This window comes from Rhinoderma darwinii, chromosome 5, assembly GCF_050947455.1.
Source record: "Rhinoderma darwinii isolate aRhiDar2 chromosome 5, aRhiDar2.hap1, whole genome shotgun sequence".
Lineage (NCBI taxonomy): Eukaryota > Metazoa > Chordata > Amphibia > Anura > Rhinodermatidae > Rhinoderma > Rhinoderma darwinii.
Window position 1 is genome coordinate 147,301,663 of NC_134691.1, and position 19,212 is coordinate 147,320,874.

At 44.5% G+C, this 19,212-nt stretch overlaps 1 protein-coding gene across 1 annotated transcript in view; it reads left to right on the forward strand.

The window, feature by feature from the left end:
• GFOD1 (Gfo/Idh/MocA-like oxidoreductase domain containing 1) overlaps positions 1-19,212 on the forward strand; it is an 82,805-nt gene that overhangs the window by 57,788 nt on the left and 5,805 nt on the right. The window lies entirely within an intron of this gene.

Consider the following 19,212-nt stretch of genomic DNA (forward strand, 5'->3'; position numbering starts at 1 on the left):
CGCAGCGCTCAATGGCCGCGGGCGAAAAACGGCGCGATAATTGCCGCGAAAATCGGCGTGCAGGGAGAGGAATATCTGCCTCAAAGTTCCAAACGGAATTTTGAGGCAGATATTCCTCCCCCAAAATACTCCGTGTGAACATAGCCTTAAGGCCGGGTTCCCACGTGTCGGATACGCTGTGTGTCCTACCGGAAAAATCGCACCACATTCTGGTGCGGTTTTTCAAACTGAATTTCGCTTATACTTAGCCCCTCCCTCTTCTCTGAATGTAGTCTGGCCGCCTATGATGACGTTGCATGCTATGTGATGCTGCAGCCTGTGATTGGCTGCAGCGGTCACATGGGATGAAACGTCATCCAGGAGGCCGGACTGCAGGAAGTATGATTTATTTTTTATTTTTCCAGAGTTGCGATTAGGCTGCAAACACTTGTAACACTTGGCTTTTTGTTGCAGGTTTTGCTACCCCATTGAATACAATGGGGAAAACCTGCAACAGGAAATCAACAAAAATGCAGCATAAATTTACATGCTGCGGAATTAAATTCCGCACCACAGGTCAATTTATTAACCTTTACGCTGCATTTTTTGTGCGTTGCAGTTGCGTGTGTCATCAGTATGTGGTGCGTGGCTGCGTGATTTTCGCGCATATGGCATCGTTATGACACTCTGTTTTTAAGTTTAGAAACAGAAAAGAAGGAGGTACTTTTATTTTTACCTTAATTTATTTAACAACTGTAGCGCGAATCACATGCGGCATGCGGCTTCCGTGTGCCGTGCGCGATTTTCACGCACCCATTGACTTCAATGGGTGCGTGATGCGCGAAAAACGGGCAAGTATAGGACATGTCGTGAGTTTTACGCAGCGAACATACGTGAAAATCACGGACTGTCTGAACAGCCCCATTGAGTTACATAGGTCCGTGCGACGCGCGTGATTTTCACGCGCATATCACGGACGTGAACTACACTCGTGTGAATAAGGCCTAATTCTAAGACTTGACGTGTGGGGGTTGTCACTGCAGTCTAAATTGTTACCAGACTATTGTAGAAATACAGGTTAGTACACCTTTATCACTTACGTCTTTTATCAGTAACGCATAAAAAGTTGCACTGGAAAACATTTTTTTGCATACGTGTAATCTGTCTTTTAATGGCATCCTATAGCTATACTGTGATAAAATGTCTGGCTTAGAGACCGGGTACAAGTTCCTATTTGATAGCACCCCTATAAAGAAGCAGAATAGCTGTTTATTTAGTGATTTATAAGTGGTTTATACATGTTTTGCAAGGCCTACACAACAAGGGTGTGTGTACCCCAGAGCCGTTTACAACAGGATTTTCTGGAAAAGCTGGTCCTCTGCAGGAAATCTTCCCATCTGTCAGTATAATTTGTATTACACACAAATGCTATATTCACACTTGTATTAACTGTGTAGTAGGGATTGCTGCCTCTGCTATGTCCTATATTTTGAGCAGGGGAAGACGAAAATTGGCCAGGAAATGCTGGTGTACAGATTACAGTGGGCAACAGATGACCATGATGAAAATGTTATTAGTTCACACATCAGACGTTGTAACAGTCGTTGGATCCTACGTCTTTTACATTAAATAGACAGGGAATCAGCAGCGACTTAATAGACCCTGTCTGAATTTTTTAACCCCTTAGGATATGTGCACACAACCTCTTTTCAGACGTAATGGAGGCGTTTTACGCCTCGAATTACGCCTGAAAAGATGGCTCCAATATGTCGGCAAACATCTGCCCATTGCTTGCAATGGGTCTTACGATGTTCTGTGCAGACGAGCTGTCATTTTACGCGTCGCTGTCAAAATACGGCGTGTAAAATTACCGCCGAGCCAAAAGAAGTGCAGGACACTTCTTGGGATGTTTTTGGAGCCATTTTTTCATAGACTATTGAAAACAGCTCCACAAAAGGCCTTAAAAAACTGCTGCCAAAACAGCGAAAAACACGAGTTGCTCAAAAAACGTCTGAAATTCAGGAGCTGTTTTCCCTTGAAAACAGCTCCGGAATTTCAGACGGTTTTTGTTAAGCGTGTGAACATACCCTAAAGTTGTTTTCCAGCCACTAAAAATTGATGGCCTATCCTCAGGATAGGGCATCAATAGCTGATAGGTCAGGGTCTGACTTTTGGGACCCCCGCTGATCAGCTGTTTTGAAGAGGCCGCAGCGCTCGTACGAGCTACTACCCCTTCATTTCTTCTTTCTCACTGTGAGTCGTCGACACGCATTTAGTGGCGATTCACAGGTATTGCAAGTTCTCCCAAGGCTACAATACCTGTGAATATCCGCTAAATGCATGTCGACGATTCACAGTGTGCAAATAGAAATTAAGGGAAAGCAGCTCTCGTTCGAGCGCTGCGGCCCCTTCAAAACAGCAGATCGGCGGGGGTCCTGAAAGTCGGACCTGACCCATCAGCTATTGATGGCCTATCCTGAGGATAGACCATCAATTTTTAGTCCCTGGAAAACCCCTTTATGCGCCAATCTTTGTTTTTTAATTTTTTCCTCCCCGCCTTCCAAAAGCCATAACTTTTTAAAAATTTTTTTGTCTACATAGCCATATAAGGACACACATCTGGCACCGCTCATCTACAAAAAAACTAATTATGTGGCATGTTAAAATCCAACATGTCTTATTTTTCCATGTTTTGCCTTGTTTTTACTAATATTTGGCCAGCTGATAGAGCTTGTCCAATTTAGAAACCCCATTTTCATGTACCCTATTCGGGAATAGAGGAGGGGGGTTTCCCCTGTTCAGGATCCTCATCTTTTGGCATGAGTATAAAGCAGTTACAAAGAGTGTTTCCTGCTTTGGAGGTCCTGTCCTGTAGGGCATTACACAGACAACCCATTGATTTGAATGAGCACTTTGTAATGCTTAATTTCTCCTGTGGTGGTGCTCCAGGAAAACTGAACACTTACTGCCAGTTTTCACAACAGCTGATCGCTGAGGGTCCCAGCAGGGGGAAACTTTGTGGTTAGCTTATTGTCAAGGCACGCTTCTAACTAGTAGAAATTGTCCAAAGCGGACAACCCCTTTAAGTGTTTTTGTATGCTTATTTTCTAACTTTAGCTTCCCTTTTAAACATTTTTTTAGAGGTTTCGTCATTGCTGTCTTTGAGTAAAAGGGTAGGTCAAATATATTTTGACTTGTAACATTCTTGGAGTGGAAGGGCCTTGTTTCTTGTGGTGTTTTTGCTTTATAAATAAGGCCTGCAGCTTGTTAACTAATTGTTTCATAGAGTGCATTTGTGTATATGTCTTTTTAATGAGCTAATGCCCTCTTTTACTGTTTCAATTATGCAGCCTTTTCCTGCCATGGGAATTTATAGCTTTTGACTTTGGCCTGTGACCTATATAACCGAACAAGCCTAGTGGTAGTAGAGCTTGAGGATTATATTAATTGGTGGAGCCGTGGACAGATTTTTTTTGTTTTATTGCCAATAGTTAGCAGATTTCTATTATCGAGACAGAAGTATGGGCTTTTAAGCAGTACATTCTAGAGAAAGTGTATTTTCCTTACAAATAAGGACAAATTGATGTAAAGAAGCCAGCAGAAAAAGTGGAAATGGTTTGTTAGGTCCTGAACAAAGCAACATCCTGAAAGTAATCAAGGCCGGAAGAACGTTCATTTTTTCTTTGTTGCTTAAGAATAACGGTCAGAAATATTTTACACTTTTCCACATGACTGGTTCTAATTGAACAGAATATTATCAAGGAAGTCACCAAATGTCACTCTGGTAAATTAATTTGTTGTTATAAAAGGTATATAATTTATCTTTGTAGAAAATAGAACAATTTTACTTTAAGGGTTTAGGGACATATTTGAGGTGAATAGTTTGACTGGTCTATATAATTATTGGGTGATAGCAGTCATTGGTTACAGGAAAAGGAAATGTTAACGCAAAAAGCAATTGTTAACAATCTGGCATATGTCTGTGCGAAGTCTGGTGACCTTTAGTTTATTCTGTAGCACTCTGTATAGAGGTGTATATACTAAGATTTAGACACAAGCATGACATACAGCCAGGGACCAAGTATTAAATGTTTTCTAAGGCAATGTTCACACGTTCAGGATTTAGGCGCCGGTTCCGCTCCTAAATTCAGACAGAATCCAGTCACATTCCGCCGCAGTGCATGTGGTGTATTATATTCCATTCACTCTCACAGGAAAATATCTGCACGGAATATTGAACGCGCTGCGGATTTTAAAATATACAGCGTGTTTTTTATTGCAGCAGATTTTGCCTGAAAAAGCGCAGATTAGCTCCATTGAATCTACCACACAAATCCGAGTGTCAACTGCGGACTTCTGCCGCAGATTTTCTGTCATAGGCAGATCCATGACGTGTATACATAGCCTAGGAGGGTTGCTGTATGGCATCAGACGCATTAGTGACAGTAAAACTCATAGCTGTTGGATTATCAGAATCCGGATTAATGGATGGTTATAGAAGTATACTTGTATGGATAAAGAACATTCTGAATAACAGCCAGAAATAGAATGCTAATATAAAACGCGCTGCTATCACATTTTTGTAAATCAGTGGAGTTTGAGCTCGAGCTTGTGGTTTTATGAGATTTCTGATGATCTATGTTAATATATTCTCATGTATGAAAAAAAATCCATTCTGATTCCAAAGATCGCAATAAGTTTTATTCCCATTGTTTATATAGCACCAATTTATTCTACATCATGGTAGCACAAACCCCACTGTTAGGGATCTGCCAGGTACTACGTCTAGGTATACTCCTGGGATTAATCAATCCACACCTGAGGCCAGACCTGTTCGACTGACACCATCTCCCACCAACCAGGGTGGCAGGCTCAGGAGTGGGAGAGCCTATCGCGGCCTGGTCAGTCGGAGTTAGCTCCGCATCCTGTCCTTTATTACCTGCTGTGTTCTCCTCCTCAGTGCTTGTAATTCTTTTTGATTCCTGGCCCCACTGCTGCTTGCTCCAGCCTGCTTCTGCCATGCTTCTGCCTTGCTGCTGTTCTGCTTAACCTGCTTTGCTTTGCCTCCGGCTTGCTTCCTCATCCGTGCTCACTTGGGTATACTCCACCTTATCCTGGTCCTGACTACTCATTCTCCGCTCTGTTTCCTCGCGGCGTTCCGTGGGCTACTGCCCCTTCCCTTGCGTGTTCCCTGTTTGTTTTCCCATGCACTTAGACAGCGTAGGGACCGCCGCCCAGTTGTACCCCGTCGCCTAGGGCGGGTCGTTGCAAGTAGGCAGGGACAGGGCGGTGGGTAGATTAGGGCTCACTTTCCCTTCACCTCCTTCCTGCCATTACATAATTACAAGCCTAGAATCGGCCCGGGAGGTCACTTGGGCGCACAGGTATTTCCCGTTAATGTGAAACGCAATAAAATTTTGCTTCCCTTTCAGGTCTAGTTTTCTGGCCGGTCTGCCACTGGCAGTGCCTTCGTGGATTCTGGCTCATCTGCTAATATCATGTCTGTGGAATTTGCTATGTCTCTAAAAATGCCTTTTATTGATTTACCTTATCCTATCCCTGTAGTAGGTATTGACTCAACTCCCCTTGCTAATGGTTATTTTACTCAGCATACTCCGGTTTTTGAACTCCTGGTTGGCTCCATGCATTTGGAGCAGTGCTCTGTACTGGTGATGCAGGGATTATCGTCTGATCTGGTATTAGGTCTTCCCTGGTTGCAGTTGCATAATCCCACGTTTGATTGGAATACTGGGGATCTCACCAAATGGGGTAATGAATGTCTTATGTCATGCCTTTCTGTTAACTCTATTTCTCCCCGGGAGGAGGTAAACACGCTTCCTGAGTTTGTTCAGGACTTCGCCGATGTGTTTTCTAAGGAGGCCTCCGAGGTGTTGCCCCCCCATAGAGATTACGATTGCGCCATCGATTTGGTGCCTGGTGCCAAGCTTCCTAAGGGTAGGATATTTAATCTTTCATGTCCTGAACGTGAAGCTATGAGGGTGTATATCCAAGAATGCCTGGCCAAGGGTTTCATTCGCCCCTCGACTTCTCCTGTAGGTGCTGGCTTCTTCTTTGTGGGGAAGAAGGATGGTGGTCTTAGGCCGTGCATTGATTATCGTAACCTGAATAAGGTCACCGTAAGGAACCAGTACCCACTTCCTTTGATTCCGGATCTTTTTAATCAGGTTCAGGGAGCCCAATGGTTTTCTAAGTTCGATCTACGGGGGGCATATAACCTTATCCACATCAAATAGGGGGATGAGTGGAAAACTGCGTTCAACACACCCGAGGGTCATTTCGAATACCTGGTCATGCCCTTTGGGTTGTGTAATGCCCCTGCTGTCTTCCAGAATTTTATTAATGAAATCCTGAGAGATTACCTGGGTAATTTTCTTGTTGTGTACCTTGATGACATACTGGTGTTTTCCAAGGACTGGTCCTCCCACGTGGAGCATGTCAGGAAGGTGCTCCAGGTCCTTCGGGAGAATAACCTGTCTGCTAAGACAAAAATGTGTCTTTGGGGTACAGGAGATACCATTTTTAGGGCAAATCCTCACTCCTCATGAATTCCGCATGGATCCTGCCAAGGTTCAGGCTGTGGCGGAATGGGTCCAACCTGCCTCCCTTAAGGCGTTACAGTGTTTTTTAGGGTTCGCCAACTATTACAGGAGATTTATTGCCAACTTCTCGGTCGTCGCTAAGCCTCTTACGGACCTTACTCGCAAGGGTGCTGATGTCCTCCATTGGCCCCCCGAGGCCGTCCAGGCCTTTGAGACCCTCAAGAAGTGCTTTATCTCGGCCCCCGTGCTGATTCAGCCCAACCAAGAGGAGCCATTTATTGTGGAGGTTGAAGCATCCGAGGTGGGAGTGGGGGCCGTCTTGTCCCAGGGTACCAGCTCCCTCACCCATCTCCGCCCCTGTGCTTACTTCTCTAGGAAGTTTTCGCCCACGGAGAGTAACTATGATATTGGCAACCGCGAACTTCTAGCCATTAAATGGGCTTTTGAAGAGTGGCGGCACTTCCTGGAGGGGGCCAGACACCAGGTAACGGTCCTTACGGATCACAAGAATCTGGTTTTCCTAGAATTGGCCCGGAGGCTTAATCCTAGACAAGCTCGGTGGGCACTATTCTTTACCAGATTTAATTTCTTGGTTACCTATAGGGCTGGGTCCAAGAATATTAAGGCTGATGCCCTGTCACGTAGTTTCATGGCCAATCCTCCTTCCGAGAAAAATCCTGCTTGTATTTTACCCCCTGGTATAATCATTTCTGCCACGGATTCTGATTTAGCTTCTGATATCGCGGCTGATCAGGGTGCAGCTCCCGGGAACGTCCCTGGGGACAAACTGTTTGTTCCCCGGCAATAACGGCTAAGGGTACTCAGGGAAAACCATGACTCCGCTCTATCTGGTCATCCTGGCATCTTGGGCACCAAAAACCTCATTACCAGAAACTATTGGTGGCCTGGGTTGCCTAAAGACGTTAGGGCTTACGTCGCCGCTTGTGAGGTTTGCGCTAGGTCCAAAACCCCTAGGTCCCGACCTGCGGGCCTACTACGTTCCTTGCCCATTCCCCAGAGACCTTGGACCCATATCTCCATGGATTTTATCACCGATTTGCCTCCATCTCAGGGCAAGTCGGTGGTGTGGGTGGTAGTAGACCGCTTCAGCAAGATGTGCCACTTTGTGCCCCTTAAGAAGCTACCTAACGCCAAGACGTTAGCTTCTTTGTTTGTGAAACACATCCTGCGTCTCCATGGGGCCCCAGTCAATATCGTTTCTGACAGAGGGGTACAATTTGTTTCCTTATTTTGGAGAGCCTTTTGTAAAAAGTTGGAGATTGATCTGTCCTTCTCCTCCGCCTTCCATCCCGAAACTAATGGCCAAACGGAGAGGACTAACCAGTCCCTGGAACAATATTTAAGGTGTTTCATCTCTGACTGTCAATTCGATTGGGTCTCATTCCTTCCCCTTGCTGAATTTTCCCTGAATAACCGGGTCAGTAACTCGTCAGGGGTCTCCCCGTTTTTCTGTAATTTCGGGTTTAACCCAAGGTTCTCCTCCGTTTCCCCTGGTTGTTCCAATAATCCTGAGGTAGAGGATGTTCATCGGGAACTGTGCACTGTCTGGGCCCAGGTTCAGAAGAACCTAGAGGTGTCCCAGAGCGCACAAAAGATTCAGGCGGATAGTAGACGTTCTGCTAACCCCCGGTTTGTCGTCGGGGATTTGGTCTGGTTGTCGTCCAGGAACTTGCGCCTTAAGGTCCCGCCCAGGAAGTTTGCTCCCCGATTTATTGGGCCTTATAAGATCATTGAAGTCCTCAACCGTGTATCCTTCCGTCTGGAGCTGCCCCCATCCTTTCGCATACATGACGTCTTCCATGCCTCCCTCCTTAAACGCTGCTCCCCGTCCTGGTCCCCCTCGAGGAAACCTCCTGTTCCCGTTCTCACCCCTGAGGGAGTGGAATTCGAGGTGGCCAAGATTATGGACAGTAGGATGGTCCAGGGCTCCCTCCAGTACCTGGTCCATTGGAGAGGGTACGGGCCGGAGGAGAGGACTTGGGTACCTGCCCGTGATGTTCACGCTGGGGTATTGATCAGGAGGTTCCACCTTCTCTTCCCTACTAAACCGGGTCCTCTTAGTAAGGGTCCGGTGGCCCCTCATAAAAGGGGGAGTACTGTTAGGGATCTGCCAGGTACTACGTCTAGGTATACTCCTGGGATTAATCAATCCACACCTGAGGCCAGACCTGTTCGACTGACACCCTCTCCCACCAACCAGGGTGGCAGGCTCAGGAGTGGGAGAGCCTATCGCAGCCTGGTCAGTCGGAGTTAGCTCCGCCCCCTGTCCTTTATTACCTGCTGTGTTCTCCTCCTCAGTGCTTGTAATTCTTTTGGATTCCTGGCCCCACTGCTGCTTGCTCCAGCCTGCTTCTGACGTGCTTCTGCCTTGCTGCTGTTCTGCTTAACCTGCTTTGCTTTGCCTCCGGCTTGCTTCCTCATCCGTGCTCACTTGGGTATACTCCACCTTATCCTGGTCCTGACTACTCATTCTCCGCTCCGTTTCCTCGCGGCGTTCCGTGGGCTACTGCCCCTTCCCTTGCGTGTTCCCTGTTTGTTTTCCCGTGCACTTAGACAGCGTAGGGACCGCTGCCCAGTTGTACCCCGTCGCCTAGGGCGGGTCGTTGCAAGTAGGCAGGGACAGGGCGGTGGGTAGATTAGGGCTCACTTTCCCTTCACCTCCTTCCTGCAATTACACCCACAATACTCAATCAAACGAAAATAAAACATGACAACAGTTTCTTTGGATAAAAATGGCCACGGTGTTTATTAAGGGTAACCTAAGATAAAATAATTCGAAGAGAATAACCATAAATAATCGAATAAATAATAAAATATAAATATTTTGACCAATAAAAACCAAGTCCGCCAAGCATTAGCTGGGTGACAAACCCCTCTAACAAACAACGTGACGTGAAGGAATTAAGAACAATAGGGCGGGAGGGTGGGCGACGGTCCAATCTTCAAAACTGGCTACTTGACCACTATGAACTGCTCCTTTTATGTCAAATTTTCCCGCCTTTAGGATTTTATCAATGACCAATCAGCTGGCCTTCACAAATCTGCCTGGAGATAGAATCTGCCACAACCTGCTCATGCAATTGCACAGCTGACCTAGGTCCAATCAGCTGGGACCAACTCCAAACTGCCCAGAGACAGAAACATCTGGAAACCGGCTCGTGCCACCAGCACAGCTTACCCGGGGGACACCAGGATGGTAAGTACCATTCTAATATAAAATAACAAATGGAGAAAAGAGGGAAAGTGGGAGAGAAAAAACATACCAAGCAAAAAAACACATTTTATTAACAACTTATGGGGGCCGTGCGACCATGTGTCCCCCAGGCAATAGCCTGGGGGGCCCCTGACACTCTACTCATATTGTTTTCAGTCATATTAGCCCTGTCCACAGCGGGGCACAATCTCATTTCCTTATCTTGTATTAAAGGGGTTGTCTGGGGCTTAGGATAGGTTATCAATGTATGACCAGTGGGGTTCCAACCTCTGGGATCCCCACCAATCAGCAAAACAAAGGGCTTTTCATTGTTTATTGAGGCACAGCTTGCTGGTCCTGCAACTTAGCCTATCCTTATGAACAGGACTGAGGTGCCGTATCAGGCACAGCGCCGTACATACTGGTGTGGCTGTGCCTGGTAAAATAAGAAAGCGTCCATGGTGCTCCGGCAAGCACTATAGGCCATTTGTTCTGCGGATCTTTGGGGATCCCTGGGGTCTGACCTACTCCAATCATATCTAAGGATTGGCCATCAATTGAAAGTTTTGGATGACCATTTTGATATGTTTTTGGATTGTTGGGGGAAATCCTTGCAAGTACGTGAGAAGATACAGATTTTACCCTGGGCTCATTTAGACTCAGGACTGCTACTCTACAAGGCAATAATGCTAACCACTAATACACCATTCCACCCTGTCAATCAGAATATCTCTGGATCAATTGCCCTTCATACCTATTTATTGGAACAGGTGTCAGCACCTTTTTCTATGCGGGTGCTGACACCTCATTTTTGTAGTCCTTGTAATGCCTTGCTCTTCATGAAGGATAAGTAAGAAATCAAATCCAACTTGAGTGCTTTGTAATATCTACACGAAGCGTCCGCTATAATAGTTCAGATGTGTTGGTCATTGACAGCATGTTAGATAAATGCATTTGGTTTACACACTATATGCCAATATGCTGAAAAACTATCACAGAAGTTGCTTAAAGTGTAGCTAAACGTTTAACAAACTTCTGACATGTCATAGAGACATGTCAGAAGTTTTAATTGGTGGGGGTCCGAGCAATGAGACCCCCACCAATCACTAAAAGTAAGCAGCTAAAGCGCTCGTGTGAGAGCTGAGCCACTTAGTGTCTGTTTGTCTTTTTCTGGAAATAAATATATTGGTGTACGGGCTCGTAGACTTTCTATTGAGTCTGTACTCCGATACATTCATTTCTGGAAAACGCCGAACAGACACAAAGCGGCTGAGTGCTCACAGTGCGCTTTAGCTGCTTACTTTTAGTGATTGGTGGGGGTCTCAGTGCTCGGACCCCCACCAATGAAAACTTATGACATGTCAGTATGACATGTCAGAAGTTTATTAAACGTTTAGCTACACTTTAAAAAAGTTACTTAAAAAGTTGAAAGCACTATAGTAAATGTGGTCTCTTACTACACTCGTTTTAACCACATATATGCATTTTTATAGTTCCCATACATGTCCCCCAATATAAATAGCATTTTCTAGATAAATAAAGTTTTTAAAAGTCTACCAAAATGGGTTAGTGGTTTAGTTACGTCTACTTAGAGTACTTAGTGACTCCTAAAAGAGGGAACGTGCAGCCAGCTAATTCTGACGGTACAGTTTGCCACATGCTTAGGCAACAGAGACAGATGTTATTATGAAGGTTTTGGTAAAACCGCACCATCAAGTAGTCCCATAGTTAAGGCTCATTTACACGGGTCTGTAATCGGGAACGAGTGTTGTTTGCCTGTGTAAATAAGGCAGTGATCAGCCCACAAACGAACAAACGCTTGTTTGTCGGCTGATCACATGTAGCCTATAAAATCATTGTTGTCGGCAGCACATCTCCATGTCTAAACAGGGGATATGCTGCCGACAATGATGTAAACTGATGAGAACCGAAGGATTGTTCGGCCTGTGTAAAAGGGCCTGTTAACATGCACCGATCGGCTCATTATTATATTTTTTAATTGATCTATTCTGGTGGTTTAATGAGTTGGGTCTGTTCATCTTGGACCTATGTAATGTGCAATTTGTTTGGTTATTATTTGTTATTGAGGATTAAGGCGATCTCCATGTATGAATCCAGTTTAAGTGGAGTGGGAACTAAAACTCTGTGTCAGATCTTGTCACAGTTTGTATCTTGAAGAAATGTAAACATTAAGGTTATAAAGGGGAACGGGTGTCACACCAAACCCAAGGACTTCCAGGCTATGTGAGCAGTTGGCATAAGGACCCCTTTTTCGAGAAGAAAGGATCTTGGTGATGCAAAGCTCTACAGCTCACAAGTGCATCATGATACGTGTTCTAAGAAGGAAAAACTCTGGACATTATTCATGAGGCTATCCTTCAGACTCCCGGATGAATACACTTGTCAACAGATTGCAGGACTACCTTATTCCTATGTGACTGAGGTTGTCAATAGTATGTAGTGGTGGAACATATTGAGAACTCACCACTTGCACTTCAGCAGTCTTGAAAGGAAGATGGGCTCTAGTACCCGATGCTGGATTTAAGAATACAAGATAAACAATAGGGACCTTCAGATGACATTGGGGCACATTTATATCTTTACTGTCTTGGACAGCTTAAAACTATAAAAGGAATTTAGAAGATGCACCAAGTTTATCACAGTGGCTCACGGTGTATGATGCATTTGGCACATCTTGACAGACACGTTAGACACTTTTCTCCTACTTACGCCACCCTTTGGTTAACTTACTTTAGACCAATATTTTAATGCAATTTTTGTGCATTTTAAGCCTCTTCACTAGCCCATGTTCTTTTTCTATACACCTTTCAAAACTGTCTAGTGAGACACAAAGTGTCTAAAACACATAATACATCTGGTGCAGGGCATCTACGCCAGGTTTTTTTGGCACAAATTGAGACAGAATTTTTGCCTATTTAGCCTAGTAAATCTCCCCCCTTTAGTCCAGTCTATGAAGTATCATATTGCATAGAAAACCATCCATTTTCACCCCCCTTGCCCAATAAGTGATGGTCCAGTGTTCTAGGTGTAATGAATGATTAGTAGAAGTGGTCCCTTTAATGTACAGTAGATAACAACTATTTACGTACATATCTATTGGATACAGCAATGACTTTGTATTGATTTTGGGTGTTTGTACATATAAGTAAGGAAAGTGCAATAAGTCGAAAGATACAAACAGACACTAGTTCTAAGTCCTCGTCTCCATAAATAGACTGATGAATTGGTAGAACCAGGATGGAAATAGAGGTCATCATATTAAATATGCACTGAGCATCGATGGGCAGTTTGGACGGCTAATGGGTCTGAATAGCTCCTGGAACACAAACATCATACACGGAACCTCATTCATCAACTTTTGCTAAACCATCATACTAATTGAATGAAGGAGAATTTACTGCTGCTCGTGGATTCTTTTCCAGGAGGTCCCTAAGCAGCAGTTTATATTCAAGTAACCATTTATAGTGCTCTGTATAGCAGACTCGTGCCCTCATCTTAATTGAAATGGTCTCATATAAAACTGGGGTTCATGAATGAATTGGTGAAGACATAAATGGAAAATGGAATTGTCCCCCACTATTACTAATAGGTATAATACAGGACTCCAGATGGCAACAAAAAAAGGTTGCAAATGCAGCCAAAAGATATAATTTGGCTCCTAAACGTTTAGACAGGAGCTAAAGGTGCCCAAGTGTTTTGTTTTTTTACCTTGGAGCCCAGCTCCATAGACAATGATGTAAAGCATTATGCAGCTGCCACCAGAGCAGGGGGCACAACCTTTTCTAGTCCAAGGGCCACATTTTCAGTACGCTCTCAAGGTTCGTAATAAAACTTAAGGAAGTATCTCCATCTGGGATATTTATGGCATGTGAATAGTATGTGCCATTTATGTTTAACTGGTTCCCGACTGCTGGCTGTATTTTTACGGCCAGCGGTCAGGGTCCTTAAAAGCCGAGCCATAGACTTTTTACGGCTCGGGTTTTAACTTGCTGCCCGCGCGATCGGGCAGCTGAATGTCGGGTCTCCGGCTGTCAGTGACTGCCGGGGACCCTGAGGAGAAGATAGAAGCAGCTTTCGCTGCTTCTGTCTTCTCTGATGTCTTTTTAAACAGCGCTCAATGAACGCTGTGTATAGGAATAGAGACAGCAGCAGCGGCGCTGTCTCTATTCCTCCCGGTGATCATGTGACTGGTCGCCGGGTGCCGTTACTGACAGACTGCTGCTGGGTCTTACTAGACCCAGCACAGCCCTATTAGTGACAATCATCACTATGACAGGGCTGATTTCCCCTGTAAGGGTATGTTCACACGGCCTATTTACGGACGTAATTCGGGCGTTTTTGCCCCGAATTACGTCTGAAAATAGCGCCTCAATAGCGCTGACAAACATCTGCCCATTGAAAGCAATGGGCAGACGTTTGTCTGTTCACACGAGGCGTATATTTACGCGCCGCTGTCAAATGACGGCGCGTAAATAGACGCCCGCGTCAAAGAAGTGACCTGTCACTTCTTTGGCCGTAATTGGAGCCGTTATTCATTGACTCCAATGAATAGCAGCGCTAATTACGGCCGTAATTGACGCGGCGTTCAAGCGCCTGCACATGCCGCTACGGCTGAAATTACGGAAATGTTTTCAGGCTGAAACATCCCCGTAATTTCAGCCGTAACGGACGCCCTCGTGTGAACATACCCTAACTGGGGCTGCTGTGCAGCTCCAGTTACAGTGGAAAAGATGGTGTAAAAGAAAGAAAAAAAATATATAAAGTTCCCCAAAGGTCTTTTTTGACCTTTTGAGGGACAGACCATAGTAATAAAAAAAAAAGTAAAGTCAAGTGCAAAAAAAAAAGAATAATAAATACACATAAAATACCCACCCCCAAAAGAAACATTCCCCCAGCCAATCATTTTTGTAACGCTAGCGCTGACCCAATTACCCTAATATAGACATGTAATATATTAAAATTTACGGTAGACAATGGCGATCACAAATAAAAGGTCTATTTTAGGGTAAAACTATGTTATTACCAAAAAAAAATTGCTGAAACGTAAAAAAGCTTATTTTTTCACTATTATTTTCAAACTTTATGAATAAAAATTCTAAACTAGCAAAAAAGGTGTGTATAAAAATGATAAAAAACGAAACCTGCATTGTCTACGGAACAAACGTCGCAAAAATCACGTAGTTAGCGCAACAAATAAAAAAGTTATAGCCATTTAACTAACACGTGCTAAAAAGGGCAAAGCCACACGTGGCGGAATTGCTCTTGAATTCCGCTGCGGACGCTCCGCAGCGTTAATCCGCAGCGGAGCCGTTTCTCCATTGCCTTCCACTTCTTTTTAGTAGGCTTCGTTTAGACGAGGCTGAAAATTCCGCTGCGGAGCATAGGCTGCGGTGCAGAATTTGGTGTCCGCAGCATACAATGGATGTTGCGGACCAGTGGCGGACTGGTTGCGGACTCATTGCGGAAGTTCTCCATTGACTTCAATAGAGATTCTAAATTCCGCAATGAAGTCCGCAGCTGTCATGCACATGTTATGTGTGCTGCGGATGCGTCTTGCTTTTTTGACATGACATTTCTTCACTCTGGCTGGACCTATGTATTTCTAGGTCTACAGCCAGACTGAGGAAGTCAATGGGGCTCCCGTAATTACGGGAGCGTTGCTAGGAGACGTCAGTAAATAGTCACTGTCCAGGGTGCTGAAAGAGTTAAGCGATCGGCAGTAACTGTTTCTGCACCCTGGATAGTGACTACCAATCCCAATATACAGCAACCTGTCAAAAAAATAGAAGTTCATACTTACCGAGAACTCCCTGCTTCTGTCTCCAGTCCGGCTTCCCATGATGACGTTTCAGTCTAAGTGACGGCTGCAGCCAATCACAGGCTGCAGCGGTCACATGGACTGCCGCGTCATCCAGGGAGGTCGGGCTGGATGCCGAAAGAGGGACGCGTCACCAAGACAACGGCCGGTAAGTATGAAATTCGTTTACTTTCACTAGGGAAAGTGCTGTCCCTTCTCTCTATCCTGCACTGATAGAGAGAAGGGAAGCACTTTTACTGCAGTACGCAGCAGCTAATCCGCATCAATTTACTGCACATTTTGGGCAGATCCGCCGCAGAATCTGCAACGCAGATTCTGTGCGCCATTGATGCGGACAGTTGCGGAGGAAAACCGCCACGTGTGGGCATGCCCAAAGGGCTAAACGGTGTCTGGTCCTGAAGGCGCAAAATAGCCCGGACCTGAACTGGTTAACAAGTTTTAGGACTACCACCTATCGAGAAAACACAGAAACAGTGAGGAGTTTTGCAACTCCCATGAACTACAATGGAGAGAGCAGCCTGTATGCGCGGCCCCCTTATCTCTTCCCCTCTAAAGTTTCAAACAGGATATCAAGAGATATGCCATAAAATTCTCTGATGGGAATACCCCTTTAAAAGATCACTGCTGATGCACTACTTTATGCTTAGTGCAGGGCCTGAGGATGCAATGCATTACACGGATTCAAAGAACACCAATGAGAGAATACCCCCTCAGGCCTGAACTGAGTATAACTCATACTGCCATACTCTCTGTGTCCTGATGGTTGAGGGCCGAATAGAACAGCATGACGGGCCGTAAATTGTGCACCCCTGAACTAGGAGCATGGGAGCCTACTGCATTCTGTGTTATTATGGAGTTAAATGCATAACAGTATGCAGTAAGCTCATACGCGCCCTCTAGTGGTGGCTGCAACTAATAAAATATTGTGTCTCCTTGATCTAGGCGTTACATAACAGATGGACAGACTCAAGACTACCTGTCTGTGCCATTAATTTCTCTGCTCTGAATTATCTGATGCCTAGCAGGCAAAAGATGAGTCTTTAGGGTAGGTTTCAAACTATGGCCTTTGAAAGGCTTTGTCGAAGTGGTTATTTATTGTCCCCAAAAAAACAAGATGAATTTTTCTATTTTTATAGATTTTTACCTCAGCCTGGAGTTCTGCTTTAAACGTAAACAGGAATGTATATGATATTTAATAAAATGTACACTACCGTTCAAAAGTTTGGGGTCACGCAGACAATTTTGTGTTTTCCATGAAAACTCACACTTATATTTATCAAATGAGTTGCAAAATGACTAGAAAATATAGTCAAGACATTGACAAGGTTAGAAATAATGATTTTTATTTCAAATAATAATTTTCTCCTTCAAACTTTGCTTTTGTCAAAGAATGCTCCATTTGCAGCAATTCCAGCATTGCAGACCTTTGGCATTCTAGCTGTTCATTTGCTGAGGTAATTGGGAGAAATTTCACCCCATGCTTCCAGAAGCCCCTCCCACAAGTTGGATTGGCTTGATGGGCACTTCTTGCGTACCATACGGTCAAGCTGCTCTCACAACAGCTCTATGGGGTTGAGATCTGGTGACTGCGCTGGCCACTCCATTACAGATAGAATACCAGCTGCCTGCTTCTTCCATAAATAGTTCTTGCATAATTTGGAGGTGTGCTTTGGGTCATTGTCCTGTTGTAGGATGAAATTGGCTCCAATCAAGCGCTGTCCACAGGGTATGGCATGGCGTTGCAAAATGGAGTGATAGCCTTCCTAATTCAAAATCCCTTTTACCTTGTACAAATCTCCCACTTTACCAGCACCAAAGCAACCCCAGACCATCACATTACCTCCACCATTCTTGACAGATGGTGTCAGGCACTCTTCCAGCATCTTTTCAGTTGTTCTGCGTCTCACAAATGTTCTTCTGTGTGATCCAAGCACTTTAAACTTCGATTCGTCTGTCCATAACACTTTTTTCCAATCTTCCTCTGTCCAATGTCTGTGTGCTTTTGCCCATATTAATCTTTTCCTTTTATTAGCCAGTCTCAGATATGGCTTTTTCTTTGCCACTCTGCCCTGAAGGCCAGCATCCCGGAGTCGCCTCTTCACTGTAGACGTTGACACTGGCGTTTTGCGGGTACTATTTAATGAAGCTGCCAGTTGAGGACCTGTGAGGCGTCTATTTCTCAAACTAGAGACTCTAATGTACTTGTCTTGTTGCTCAGTTGTGCATCGGGGCCTCCCACTTCTCTTTCTACTCTGGTTAGAGCCTGTTTGTGCTGTCCTCTGAAGGGAGTAGTACACACCGTTGTAGGAAATCTTCAGTTTCTTGGCAATTTCTCGCATGGAATAGCCTTCATTTCTAAGAACAAGAATAGACTGTCGAGTTTCACATGAAAGCTCTCTTTTTCTAGCCATTTTGAGAGTTTAATCGAACCCACAAATGTAATGCTCCAGATTCTCAACTAGCTGAAAGGAAGGTCAGTTTTATAGCTCCTCTAAACAGCAAAACTGTTTACAGTGGTGCTAACATAATTGCACAAGGGTTTTCAAGTGTTTTCTAATCATCCATTAGCCTTCTAACACAGTTGGCAAACACAATGTACCATTAGAACACTGGAGTGATGGTTGCTGGAAATGGGCCTCTATACACCTATGTAGATATTGCATTAAAAACCAGACGTTTGCAGCTAGAATAGTCATTTAGCACATTAACAATGTATAGAGTGTATTTCTGATTAATTTAATGTTATCTTCATTGAAAAAAAACTGTGCTTTTCTTGCAAAAATAAGGAAATTTCTAATTGACCCTAAACTTTTGAACGGTAGTGTATATTTCCGTAAAAACAAAAACATTCAGGTAATGAGGTGAATTAATTATATGTTTCTGACAAGAAGGACAACAGACAGAATAAATCATCTGAGAAACAGGCCTCCGATACACGTGATGGAAGCAAAGCCCTCTGTCTCCTCCGCAGCTCTGTTAAGATATCTCTTCAGCTTTAATACGTAAATCAGTTGTCAGTGCCATGCTAAGAAGTTGCATAGGAAGAGCTAAACCTGCAAAATAGTGATGTGGCTATACGGATGTTTATATGCGCCTCTTATGTTTGCTTCTGCTGGACATTTTTTCCATGCAGTTTGTGGAGCCTCAGATACAAATCTCTGCATGTGAAGCTAGTGACATGTTCTTAGTCCACATTATTTCTAAATTTAGGTATGCACTTGCTTTATATACTATACTAAATAAGATGACTACGTATGCTGTGGTAAGGGAAATCAATCAATGGGACAGATGACTGCAGTGCATCCCACATTTTCAGGAGGGTGCGTCGGGGAGGATCCGTAGAGCGAACAAGACGATCGAGATGGTCCCACAGATGCTCAATAGGGTTCAAGTCTGGGAGCCAGGGAAGTACTTGGAAGTCTTGGTCGCGCTCTTCCAACCACTGTTGGACATTTCTAGCCGTGTGACATGTCGCATTGTTTTGCTGGAAGATTCCATCTGCCCCAAGGAAAGACAAACCGCATGTATGGATGGACGTGATCTGCATCGATACACTTTCACCACAGCAGCATGCGAACATTTCACAAACTGCGCTGTTTGAGAAATACTGCCATCCTTGG